Source organism: Rhinolophus sinicus, linkage group LG03 (assembly GCF_036562045.2).
Source record: "Rhinolophus sinicus isolate RSC01 linkage group LG03, ASM3656204v1, whole genome shotgun sequence".
In the NCBI taxonomy this organism is placed as follows: Eukaryota; Metazoa; Chordata; class Mammalia; order Chiroptera; family Rhinolophidae; genus Rhinolophus; species Rhinolophus sinicus.
Window position 1 is genome coordinate 119,298,303 of NC_133753.1, and position 12,728 is coordinate 119,311,030.

Below are 12,728 nucleotides of genomic sequence, written 5' to 3' on the forward strand. Positions count from 1 at the left end.
GAAATAATACTGTTGATTTTTTGAAATACTGCTTTTTTTAGTCTTTTCCCATGCACACAGCAGCATAAAAATTATATCCCAAATAATTCCATATTACTTATAACAGATTTAAATGGGGGCATTTTTATGTGGTGATATTTTATTTCTCCTTTTCAAATATCTGGATTCCTAGTTACAAAAGACATTTGCTGATGGAAACTATAATTCTTGCTTAAATCTCCAGGGATAAAAATTCAGTGGATTCATTTTCTTTCCCTTTCACTTGCCTCTTCTGCCTTGGACTGATGGACTTTTGGTCTACTAGAGGGTAGGCAGAGAAAAGAGAAGGCACTGACTTTCATGTGTCAGTTTTGCTCCTCTTAAGAGCCCAGAAGCTAAAGGGGATGGAAAACAGATATTAGACTCCCATTAAACAGTTTAATATAGAAGCAGATGACAGAGCACAAGGGTAACAAATAAATCACATCTGTAATGTATCTGCATCTTTTCTATTAAACAACCACTTAAAACTCCTAATATATCAATAAACTAGCAACCATATTTTAATTGAAGTAAAGATAGTTAACCATGTTAAAAACATAGTCTTAAATCCAAATTTGTTCAAGATTTATATTATTCCTTTCCTGAAACAAACAGTATTTGTAGAAGTTTGGTTTTCCTTCACCAGAGTGTTTATTTATTATTCAAAAATTTCTAGATTCTGTTGCCAGATCCCTTGTATATAGGTTTATTTTTAAGGTACTCCAATGCTTATCATCTTATGTGGACATCAACCGTTATCTCAAAGGAATTGTGCCTTCCTTCTGGGATCAAACAGGCAGCTCCATAGTCAAAGCATCATAGGAAGGAGACTATTATCTTTGTAGCTTAGACATTTATGGAGTCTAACATACTAGATGGGAAGAAAATAAAGCCAAGAGAATGGCATGACACTGGGCAAGGATTCACTGAATTCATTGAGGGAACAAGAGAGCAGCTTCCTGTTGTCACTGGTGAGTGAGTACATGGTTCATCCATTTCTGTGTCAGAATCACCTTTTCAATCTGCTACCTTGAGTAAGTCAATTCTTGGCATGGTGTAAAGTTAGGAAATGTACTTAGGAAACATCATTCAGTTGCCTGCCTGTTATAATGAACCTGTCTCACTAAAGACATGGATACAACCAGTTCTTTGAATGTCCATGGTCAGGAGATGACTCAGAAATGAAGACTGCAATTATATTTGAAATATTCAAATCCATTTCATGGTCTCGAGGTAGAAATATCTCCTTTCAGCCTGCTGGGCAACCTTCCCAATTCCTCGGCTTGATTTCTAAATGGCTGGAGCTAGAAATAATTTTGCTTAGACAATCAGCTAATGAGGCCTTGCTTCATCTTTCCAGCTGCCTTATGTTCAGTGAAAGTGATCAAAACACCTTGTTGTGCAGGAGACCCTGCTCACTGTGCCATTTGTTGTGTGGGGCAGCCTGCGGGGTCTCAGCTCCCACTCCCCACATAAGAATGCAGGATGTGGCTAGGCCATAAAGGAACACCCACGGAGCCATAGGTAGGGGAGTCATACCACTATAGTCTCACTTGGAGGCTGGGCAAGACACTCGCAATAGGAGCCACATGATCCACAGTCCACCATTCACTTCTCTGCCTGCCAACCAACCAACCAATCAACGCAGCCCTGCAGTTACATCAGCAGCCAATTGGCCAACTGGTTACAGCCGATGGCCAACCAATCACAGTTGATGGTCATTCACCACCCGAGCCAGAACCTCCCCACATGAGGCTGGGAGCCTGGAAACTGCTCTCTGGGACTCTGTCCCCACACGCCTAAAGAAGAGTTACCTATCCAAAGGATCTTAAGATTTCCACTTTATGTAGATTATTTGAAAATGGATTTGGCTTGTCCCCATAGGAGTGTCTCTCTAAATAGGTAGTAAACTTTCTTTAAGTCTCACTATCTCTTCCTTTATGTAATCCCCACAATGCAATGAATCCCTATAAAAAGAACACAGGAATGAATGTAAGTTCTTGTTCAAAGAAGAGATTTATAAATTAAGATGCATGATGCCCATTTGGAAAAGCACAGGGAGCCATTCCTGAAGGGCTACTAGAGCAAAGATATAAAGCCAGAAACGCCTGGAGTGCTTCCAAGGGATGAAGTCGTTCATTTTGACTGAGGGTAGAGAGTTAGTGAAGAAAGGACTGGAGAATTTGGCTCACTGTATGTTTGTACAATCTTTATTTTAACTATGTATTTATGTAAAATTATCTAGTATTGGTTTCTACATTTTACCATCACTACTAGTATATCACATCATTATGCTGGTGAAACCTATGTAAACCCATAACCGATGTGGCCCAGTCTTAGCATGGAGCCAAGTAAGGAAAATATTCTGTGTGTGTGTGTGTGTGTGTGTGTGTGTGTGTGTGTGTTTGTGTGTAACTGTCCAAAACTATGGCAGCAATAATTTAAATATCAGGTTAGTATAATATGGCTCAGTACAGATTCTTACAATTCCTAAAGGTGGTTCTCTTAATTCTAAACATTGTTACTGTACTGCTAGCTTCTAGGGAAACACTGCCTTCACATTTCCTCCTACCCTGAGCCAGTGAAGCTCCATTTCCTTCCTGGTCTCCCACCTTAGCTTTTTATTATGAAGATCACCTTGGCCTCTCCTCTGTTTTCTTTTTTCTCCCATTTCTGGTTCAGCAAAATAATCCTTACCCCTTAGCAAGGGAGAGGCAGAAAAAGCTAGTATTTTTTCCCTCTAATCTTTGCTATGTGCCACACAAACAACTGCTATTTAAGAATAATGTGCTGTAAAAGAAAACATAAGGTATTTAGTATCAGGACCAGGGCTTAAGTCAACAGTTCCAATTCTTACGGACTTGGGCAAATGAATTAACCATCAACAATTGGACTCCTCATCTGTTAAATGAGGATGATAATTACACTCATTTCACAGTGAGGAGAGAGAGAGAGAGAGAGAGAGAGAGAGAGAGAGAGAGAGAGTGAGTTTTCAATTGCAAAGAACCATATGAATGATAGCTTTTAGTGATTTTATTTGAGACTATTGGGAGTTAGTTCATCAAGTTCCTTTGGGAAGAAAATTATGTTTTCATTGTCCTTGCATTCCTGTCCTCCTATTTCCGACATTCTCCTATAGCACTATTGCTCACTATTACTCACTCCTGGGGGAGTGTGTGAGGGCTCTGGGCTGCCGGAACTCTCTCCCTGGTCTGGCCCCTCATAACACTTCCCTCTGGGATTTTCTTGCAGACACATCATGTAACGTAATACCTTATGTTTCCTCTTTGTAACACTGCCATTAGTGCTTCCTGAGATGTCTTCATATCGTCTCCTTCAGTTAAGGCTATTTTATCCATTCGTGAGCATGTGCTACCGCTGAAAACTCAACCTTACACTGTCCCTTCTCTTTCACCTCAATCTGTGATAGTTTAAATCAATGACTTTTGTCTTAGTCCTTTTGGGCTGCTATAACAAAATACCAAAATACTATTGTTAGTTTATAAATAACAGAAATGTATTTCTCACAGTTCCTGAGGCTGGAAGTCTGAGATCAGGGTGGCAGGATGGTCAGGTGAGGGCCTTCTGCTGGGTGGCAGACTTCTTGTATCGTTCGGTGGAAGGAAGGGGCCAGGGAGCTTTGTGAGTCTCTTTTATAAGGGCGTGAATCTGATTCATGAGGGCTCCACTCTTGTGAACTAAGCACCTCCCAAAGGCCCCAGCTCCTAGTACTATCAAATTGGGAGTTAAGATTTCAACCTATGAATTTGGGGGAAGCACAAACATTCAGACCATGTTTGATGAAAACAAAACCAATTCAGAAGGAAGCTCTCCAAGCTTCCTTTGTGAAAAGTACCAGCAGGATTTGTCAGAGTATGCAATTTATTGTTTTTCATCTATTTCACAGTGAAGGGCCGTTTGGGCAAGAAGAGCTATGTTTTAAATAGACTTGATGTACTCTCATGCCCTCTGACATCTATATTAACAAGGTCAAAATCAAACTAGCAACCAGGAAATGTTCATAATGGGACTAAAAATGATTTGGTCTCTGACCTTCTGCATTAATTGCTATTAGCTATGTCTTAGTCATAACTTCATCTACTGCTATTTCCCAAGGAAAAGACCAGTTTTGAGTAAATAGAGTGGTTTAATCCATACCACTGATGTCATTATTCCTTAATGATTGAGGTTCTAATTTAATTTATGTACTACTTTAGTGCAGGAAATTAACCGATGAGTTGATTTGTTTTTAGACAAATAATTGTAAAGCACAGATGTGTGGCAAAGCTTTTGAATTAAAAAGAACATCACTTTATCCCCTTTGTGATACTTGGCATTTTATTAATATTATAGATGTAAAATCTGATTATATGAGATTCCCAAGATGGAAGCCATATTAAGTGAATGGTGACTACCGTCTAGGTCTCTGAGACATATTCATCGGGCCCATGATAAAGGGCAAAGCAGAGGCATTTATGGAACCTCAGCTCTTATCATAGTATTACTGGGAGTGTTTTTTCTAGGCTGTCTGCAGGTGGCATATGGTTGCTAAGACATGAGGACAGGGAGCTGCTTAAAAATCTTATCTGTCTGCTGACAGAAATTCTCAGCTTGATACAGGGGCATCTGAAAATATACTTTCCTGCTTTCCCATGTCATGGGAATGCTGTGGTTTTCAGGACTGGTTGTCAGGGTGGGTGAGGGGAGTCCCAGACATATACGACTTATAATTTGTTTTCTAGATAAACATTTTAATAGCTGTGTGACCTAGGGGATATTGTTTAAAAATTCACTGAGCCCAGTTTGTTTGTTTTTTTTTTAAATGGAGCTCTTGGTGTGCATGCGTGTGTGTGTGTGTGTGTGTGTGTGTGTGTGAAGTGAGATAACAAGTCTATACTAAGGCCTGACACACAGGAGGTACTCAATATATGCAGTCTTTTTCCCCCTTTCATTTATTTTGTCTTTAGTGATTGGCTCAGTTTGACCCTGCAAAACTGTTTGTAACATATTTGCTCTAAGCAGCATGTTTTCTAGGATACCGACAATGCAAATAATAAGAGCTCTGAATCAAAGTACCATTCACACAAGATTAGAAAGGGACAGACTCCGAGCTGAGAGGAAATAGATTAATTTCAACTTCAATTTTTATAACTTCATTGGTGTGACAGTACAAATGGGCTGTCTAGGCTAACAGTAACAAATTAAGTGTTTGTGTCTAGGGACAGATTTTAAATCACATCTCTCTCTGTCTCATTAGGTATCATCCCCTCTTCCACCCCCACACCAAATTCAGTTTTGGTTATAGATGGTTTGGTTACCTTTGTTTTCTAGGGCAGAGTTTCTCCCTTTGGAGAGAAGTGTTTCTTCCAAATTTAAAGAACATGAGATGAAATACGAAGAGTTGAGATGTCTCAAAGAACAGTGATGAAAATGATGAAGGATTGAATAAGTAGATCTTTAGAGACAGTCTAAAAGAACTCTGATTATTGAATCTCAGGATATTTTAAAGGTAATAGGGAGAGTAACAAACCTGTAATAAATAATATACATGGGCTAGTGAATGGCGGTTGTTTATTTCCCTTCAAGGAATGAGGAAAGGGGCTTCTTTTCAATACTAGAAAATACAAGAGTAATTTGGATGCAACGTTAAGATGCAGTTCTTGCCTATAATGGTTAGCAGATACCGGAATTCAGCTAACAAATGAGCCTGTGACATTTCTTACTCAAAAGAATTTTGTTGAAAAGAAGAGTCACAATCTTTCTGATATGGATGAGTCTCTTGCCCAGTGGCAAATGAGTTGGCCATTTCCACCTATGACCACTGGGAGAACCATTTAGGTATACATTTTAAACTGTGCTTTGATTTAAACTCATTTGTTTATACTTTTGAGTAAGATTTCATTTAACAAAAGGGCTATGCTGATAAAAGGTATTTAAAACCTACTAATCTAATGGGAGATAGAAGAGTCTACTTATCATTGTCTAAAGGAAGTGAAAACTGTGTGCACTGCTCTAGATGCCTTCCATGTATCACAGAGAAATAGGCCACTTGTCCAAGCTGGTGCCTGCTGACTGGAAAGCCTGTACTCTTTGCAGGCTTCATGCACCCACGTGCTCCTTCTGGGCATCTGGGACTGAGGCATGAAGGCAGGATGCCGCCTTGCTCTTCCCTGAGGACATCGCCGAGTACATAGCACAGAGACCATGTTTGGAGTATGGCTTTAGAACAATTCACATTCTAATGCATTTTCCTATTAATTTAGGAATACTGAATTCTGATTCCTTAATCAGAAAACTAATCTTTCAGAAATTGAAATAGACCCTTTGATATTTCTGAAGATTGGAGAATTTAGTAAGGTAGCATTTACACTAATGTCTTGCTTCAGTTTTATCATGTGGGTAAATATTGATTCAGTCATTTATTATTCATTTTTATAAAATTATAAGTAAACTTAAATGTTATTGTGAAAATATGGTCACTGCTGTTTCTTAGTCTATCAAACCACATCTTTTCAGATACAGATTTTTAAATCTTGGGGGCATTTCACCACTGGATGAAAGAGTTTGAGGACACTTTTCAGGTGACAGTGTTATTGGGAAAGTAAAGGAGACAATGGGGAAAAATAAATAGGAGAAATTCAACAAAGAAAAAACAGTCAAAGTTGGCAACACAGTTTCTAAAGTGAGACATCTCTCTAATTCCATGTAATATTTTAGAACCAAAGCCTCTTTGAATTCATGGCTTTAAGCCCCAGATTAATTCATGGCTTTGCTTGTATTCTCTTCTTGATCTTGGAAAATAAATACATTTAAAAAATAGCATCATTGCTACATATCAGGACAAAACTTCAGAAAGAAATTAGTTCATCTGTGTTAAAATATTTTTACATGTTTTATTTCCTAAACACACTATGAGGTGATCATTTGTTATTTCTAGAATCATCATTTTCAAGGAAAGCTAGTGCTTACTATAAAAATGAAATATGTGAAACTAGAAATTACCCAAAGCCCAGTAATAGTGGAATGAATAAATGTTATATTTATACAGTGGAATACCACATAGCAATTAGAATGAAGCTCTATATTTATCTGCAACAAAATAAGTGAATCTCACAAATGGAATGTTAAGCAAACAAGCCAGACATCAAAGAGTCTACAGTGTATAATTGTACATACACTGCAGTTCCATTAATATAAAGGTGTAAAACTAGCAAAACTAATCTATACTGTTCGAAGTCAGAATAGGAATTTCCCCTGGGAGGGGACTAGCAAGTAGGAGGAGGCACAAGAGGAATTTCTGGGGTGCTGATAATATTATGATTCTTGTTTGGGGCGCTTGTGAAATGGGTATGGTTCGTTTGTCATAATCCATTGAGCTGTGTGACTAAAATTTGTGTATGTTCCTATATCTATGGTTCTCCAATTAATTGTTCACTAACAGTCCAATCGAAACAAAACACGCCACTTAACATGTGACAAACTTACTGATGCATTGTTTAGACATCAACAATATTCTTTGAAAATTAGAACACTGTAAAAATAAGGATCACCATATTTTATTGATTTTTACGATACACTTACTTTCAAATTATATCATCTCTGAAATTAAAATTTATGTAATATTTCATGGTGGCTTATTATAATTAGCAGTGGTTCCTCTTTCTTAATTGAATATAAAATAATGGTGTCTTACTATTGATGGTATGCTAGATTTGATGAACTACAGTATTAAAAACCATATTATATGATATAAATATATGCCTAAATAAATGAAAGATTGCTATTGTAGAAATAAGTTCCTTATTTTCATTTTGAAAATACCCAGAGGAAGTTTTATGGCATTTTCTAACATTTTTGTAAAAAATTATTTGGAGGAATAATGTATAAGCATACCTAAATATTTCTGAATAAGGAAAATAAGAAAAGGATCTAATTTACCATTCTAAAGTATATTTTGAAAGTAAAATATTAAACTGGAATAGATACATAAAATAGAGTGGCGTAGTCCAGAAAATAACCAAATACATATGAGAATATAGTATAGAAAAGTGGCATTTAAAATCAGGGTAGAAAGTTCAGGGGGGAAAAGAAAGAAATGAGTAAAATGCGGCTGGCCCTTCAATCTGTCACTTTTAGTCTATGTTTCCAAGGATTATGCGTGAGCGACAGAAGATACAGGGTTGTGGCTTATGGCAGACAATACTGCCAGTGTCCCTATGTCAAGGATAACTACTTTTCTCCTCAGGAAATAGTTGTGTTTGCCTGAGCACCTCACTGTATTTGACTCTTTTCACTTCCAAGGTCTCAAATTAACTCCTGGATAGGAAGCAGGCCAGTCTTACGTGAATGTGTTAGTCTATGAACAGAGAAAAATCTCAACACTGAAGAGTGACTTAAAAAAATATAAGTCAGCCCAGAAGTTAGCTTACTACATCTACTTCTTGTTACAAACCCCCACATTTAAAAAGATCCTTCCTCTCTAACTCCTGAAATTAGCTGGGACACTAAAATAAAGGCAATGGGATAGGGGTACTTGGGCTTTTTTTTTTTTAAAATATAACACGTTAAAGAGAAATGATAGGAAAGTCTATTTCCAGAAGAAACTATTTTTTATTAATGGAGTATATGAAACTCATAGGACACTGCACTGATTGCTCTCTTGTCAGTTAAAAAAAAAAAGGTCAGGAAGAAAAAAAAACAAAAAAATTTCAATTACATTTACAGCAGCAGCTGAAGGAGAACAAAATCAATGAAAGGAGCATACTTATTAGAGACCTGCAGTTGCCATAAAACTGAAACTAAATCACAGTGACAGTGTCTGAACTTCAGATAAATTACTTTGAATTCAGAATGGGAGCCTGGAGAAATAATGGAAATAATATTGCAGTTGGTGGAAAAAGGGTTAGAACTTTTTATATCCATTGCTTCTCTGGATCTTGTAGATATTGTCAAGATCAAATACTGATTTGTTATCTTTTTTATTTTATTTTATTTTTGTGGAGGGGATTCTATTGTTTTCCAGCAGATAATTCTACCTTCTACATTGTGTTTTCATTGAAATACTGGAAAGTTACGATGCTCAGATGTTCAGAGTAGAAGTAGAGCTTGCTGGGAGCCCAAAGCAAGGTGACCCCCTCAGGGAGATAACCTGTTCTCTCTGAAAAGAGTGCAGATGGGGAAAGGAGTGGGTGAAGAAGGTCCAGCAAGCTCTGTCTTGCTCACTCAATAGAGACAAATCACCTTGGTCCAAGGCGTCTCCTTAACTCCATCCTGGTGTCAAAGTCTTTTTTCTCCAACCTCTGTGCCTTTTGTCAGACTCACTGCGTATGCCTTATGGTGGGCTTCCAAGCTTTGGCAAGTGGTTATGAAATGCTGCGCCTGCCTTTAATGAGCGCAGATGATTTGTCAGCACTAGGACAGCAACAGGATTTTCTCACAATAAACAATGCTACATAAAATTGCATACAAACCACTGAAATTGTCACACCATGATCAATAAATATTACACAGATGTATAGAGAGTCTTCACAAAGAGCTTTTCTGACCTCACGATCCCTCAGATGAAGCAGAGGCTCATGCATTTGCAATTGCATTAATACATCTTATTGTATGAATATATATATATATATATAATATATTATGTATGTATATTATTGTATGAATATATATTTTATATATATATTATAATATTTTATATATATATATATTTTTTTTTTTTCTTTTTTTTTTTTTCTCCCCCCTTAGTGGTGTTAAGTAGAGTGAAAAGGAGAAGCTAAGGGGATGGCTTCATTCTCAGCCACATAAACTCCAGGGCAGTTGATCTGATTCACTACTCTACCCCCATTGCCTGGGACAGTGCCTGCAAAAGCCTGCAAAAGTAGGTGTTTAATGTACACATGTTGATTGACTGGTTGATTGATTGATTGATTGAATGAATGAATGAATGAATGAATAAGGCAAAAAGGAGAACAAGAGAATTGGGAGTAATATTGAGTGACTAAAGTGTTTTAGTATGGGGTAGAGACAAACAAGAAATGAAAGAATGGATGTTAGACTTGGAGAAAATGTGGTACAGAGGCAAAAGCTATCAGTAATTTAAAAAAATACTAAATATACTGAAAATAAAGTGAGGGATCTATAAGAATAGGAGCAATGGAATTTAAGATTTCAGAGATGAAGCACTTGAAGATATTATATTGTTTTAACTTATTTATACCTTCTGTCCTTCCACGAACTTATGAATTCTTTGAAAATGGGACCTTTTATTTCTTGGTATTTTTCATAGTAACTTGGGACATGGTCAATAAAGAATGAATAAATGAATAAATGTGCATGCATAAAATTGAGCCTCAACTTCATAGCTGACTTTCTGTTCAACTGCAAGTAATTCCCTCAGCACCTAATACCTCAGTTTTATTGCCAGCAAAATGAGTAAGGTAGTTTTTTTTCATCCATGCATTCTGTGAGGAATAATTCAATAACAGTGGCAAATAACTCTTAAGTTTGTAGCATTTTTATTTTTAAGACAAAGCAACAAATGTACAAAACACTATAGAAAGGTGTCCACGATCGTTCAAGAAATGAATAAGAATTTGAGCACCTATTGTGCGAATGTGTGTGCAGGAAAGTGCCAACTACAGATGAGCATTTAGAACTATTAGTCATGGTCTCTAAGTCTAAACTAATAGATATAAAATATTAGTGAGCCATATGTGGTGATGCGTGATTACATCCTAAATGACCTGGCGCGTTGCATTGGTGCCTTGGGAATTTTAAGGAGCAGAGATCAATGATGATTTGCCTATACAAATAGGGATTCACTAGGAGGTGGGGTTGGAATGAGTGTTAAAGAATGAATAGACTCTGCAAAGATAGAGCTGTTCAAAATAGGGAAGCAATAAAGTCTTACATCACAATTTTCTTGCTCTTGTTAGTGAGGGTGTGTCAGATCCTCCAAATGCATTCTTTATAGACACGTTTTGGAGGGTCTACCCAACCCAACGATGCCCGTTCCTTATCTCTCACCTCAATGGGTTCTTTCAGCTACTTCCAAACTAGAGGCCCTCACCTTAATGGACTTACTTGATTGGACCAGATATAGACACCTGAACCAACTTGCGTGAGATTGTTCTGTGAATTTGCAATTAGGATCAACAGACTCATTTGGTTACAGGAACAGAGGTTATGCAAAGTCAGGCCTTACGGATTTCTCTTTCAGAGAGAAAAAACGAGATAGTGTTGCAGAGAAAAGGTGACAAGAGACATTAAGGTTTTTCAAAACCTTACTGCTTTTGGAACTCGTCCCTTGTCCACAGTATTCCCTTATTATCCTTTTGATGTCTGTGCAGTCTGTATTCATATCCACTGTTTCATCACTGTTATTAATAATTTGGATCTTCTGTCTTTATTCTTTGTCAGTCCTGTAAGATATTTGTTCATTTTATTAATTTTTTTGAAAGAACCGACTGTTTGTTTCATTGATTATCCCTATTGTTTTCTGTTTTCCATTTCATTGATTTCTACTTTATTATTTCCTTTCGTTTGTTTGATTTGGCTTTTCTCCTTTTTCTAGGTTCTTAAGGTAAGAGTTTAGATTATTGATTTGAGACTTTTCCCCCTTTCTAATATATGCATTTAGTGCATTAAATTTTCCTCTCAGCACTGCATTAGCTTTGTCCCATAAATTCTGACATGTTTTACTTCATTTTAATGTATTTTTAAAAAGTTCTCCATATGACTTCACTCATTTGTGGAATATAAAACTGAAAGCAACAAACGAACAAGACAAACAAGCAAAAAGTCATAGACACAGACAACAGTTCAGTGGTTACCAGAGGATAAGGGGGGGAGGGGTGGTAGAAGAGAGTAAAGGGTGTCAAATATATGGGTGATAGAAGGAGATTTGACTTTGGGTGGTAAACACGCAATATACGAGTATAGATGATGTATTATAGAAATGTACAGTTGAAACCTATATAATTTTATTAACCAATGTCACCTCAATAAATTGAATTTAAAAAAAGTGCTTTGAGTCTTCCTCTTTGACCTTGAGTTAATTAAAAGTAGGTTGTTTAGTTACCAAATTGTTGGAAATTTTTCTGTTACCTTTTTATTTGTTATCACTAGTTTGATTCCATTCCAGTCAGAGAACACACTCTGTATGACTTCAAGTCATACAGATGCAAATTTGTTTAGATTTGTTTTGTAGTTCAGGATATAGTCTTTCTTGGTATATGTTTTATGGCCAATGGAAAATGTGTATTGTACTGTTATGTGGAGTGCTCTGTAAGTGTCTTTTAGGTTTTTTTGGTTGATGGTGTTGTTGACTTCTTCCATATCATTGCAGATATTATGCCTGTTTGTTTTATAATTTGTTGAGAGACGCATGCTGAATTTCCAGCTATGATTGTGAATTTGTCTATTTCTCCCTTCAGTGCCATCAGTTTTTGCTTTGCAGATTTTGTGGCTTTATTGTTTGATTCATACATACGTATAATTACTATTTCTTTTTGGTGGATTGATCCTTTCATCATTACATAAGGGTCCTCTTGTCTGTGGTAATTTTCTTTGCTCTGAGTTCTACAGTTCTACTTCACCTGATATTAATAAGATATCTCTGCTTTTCTTGGTTAATGTATACATGATATACCTTTTTCTGTCATTTTACTTACAATGTGTGTGTGTGTGTGTGTGTGTGTGTGTGTGTG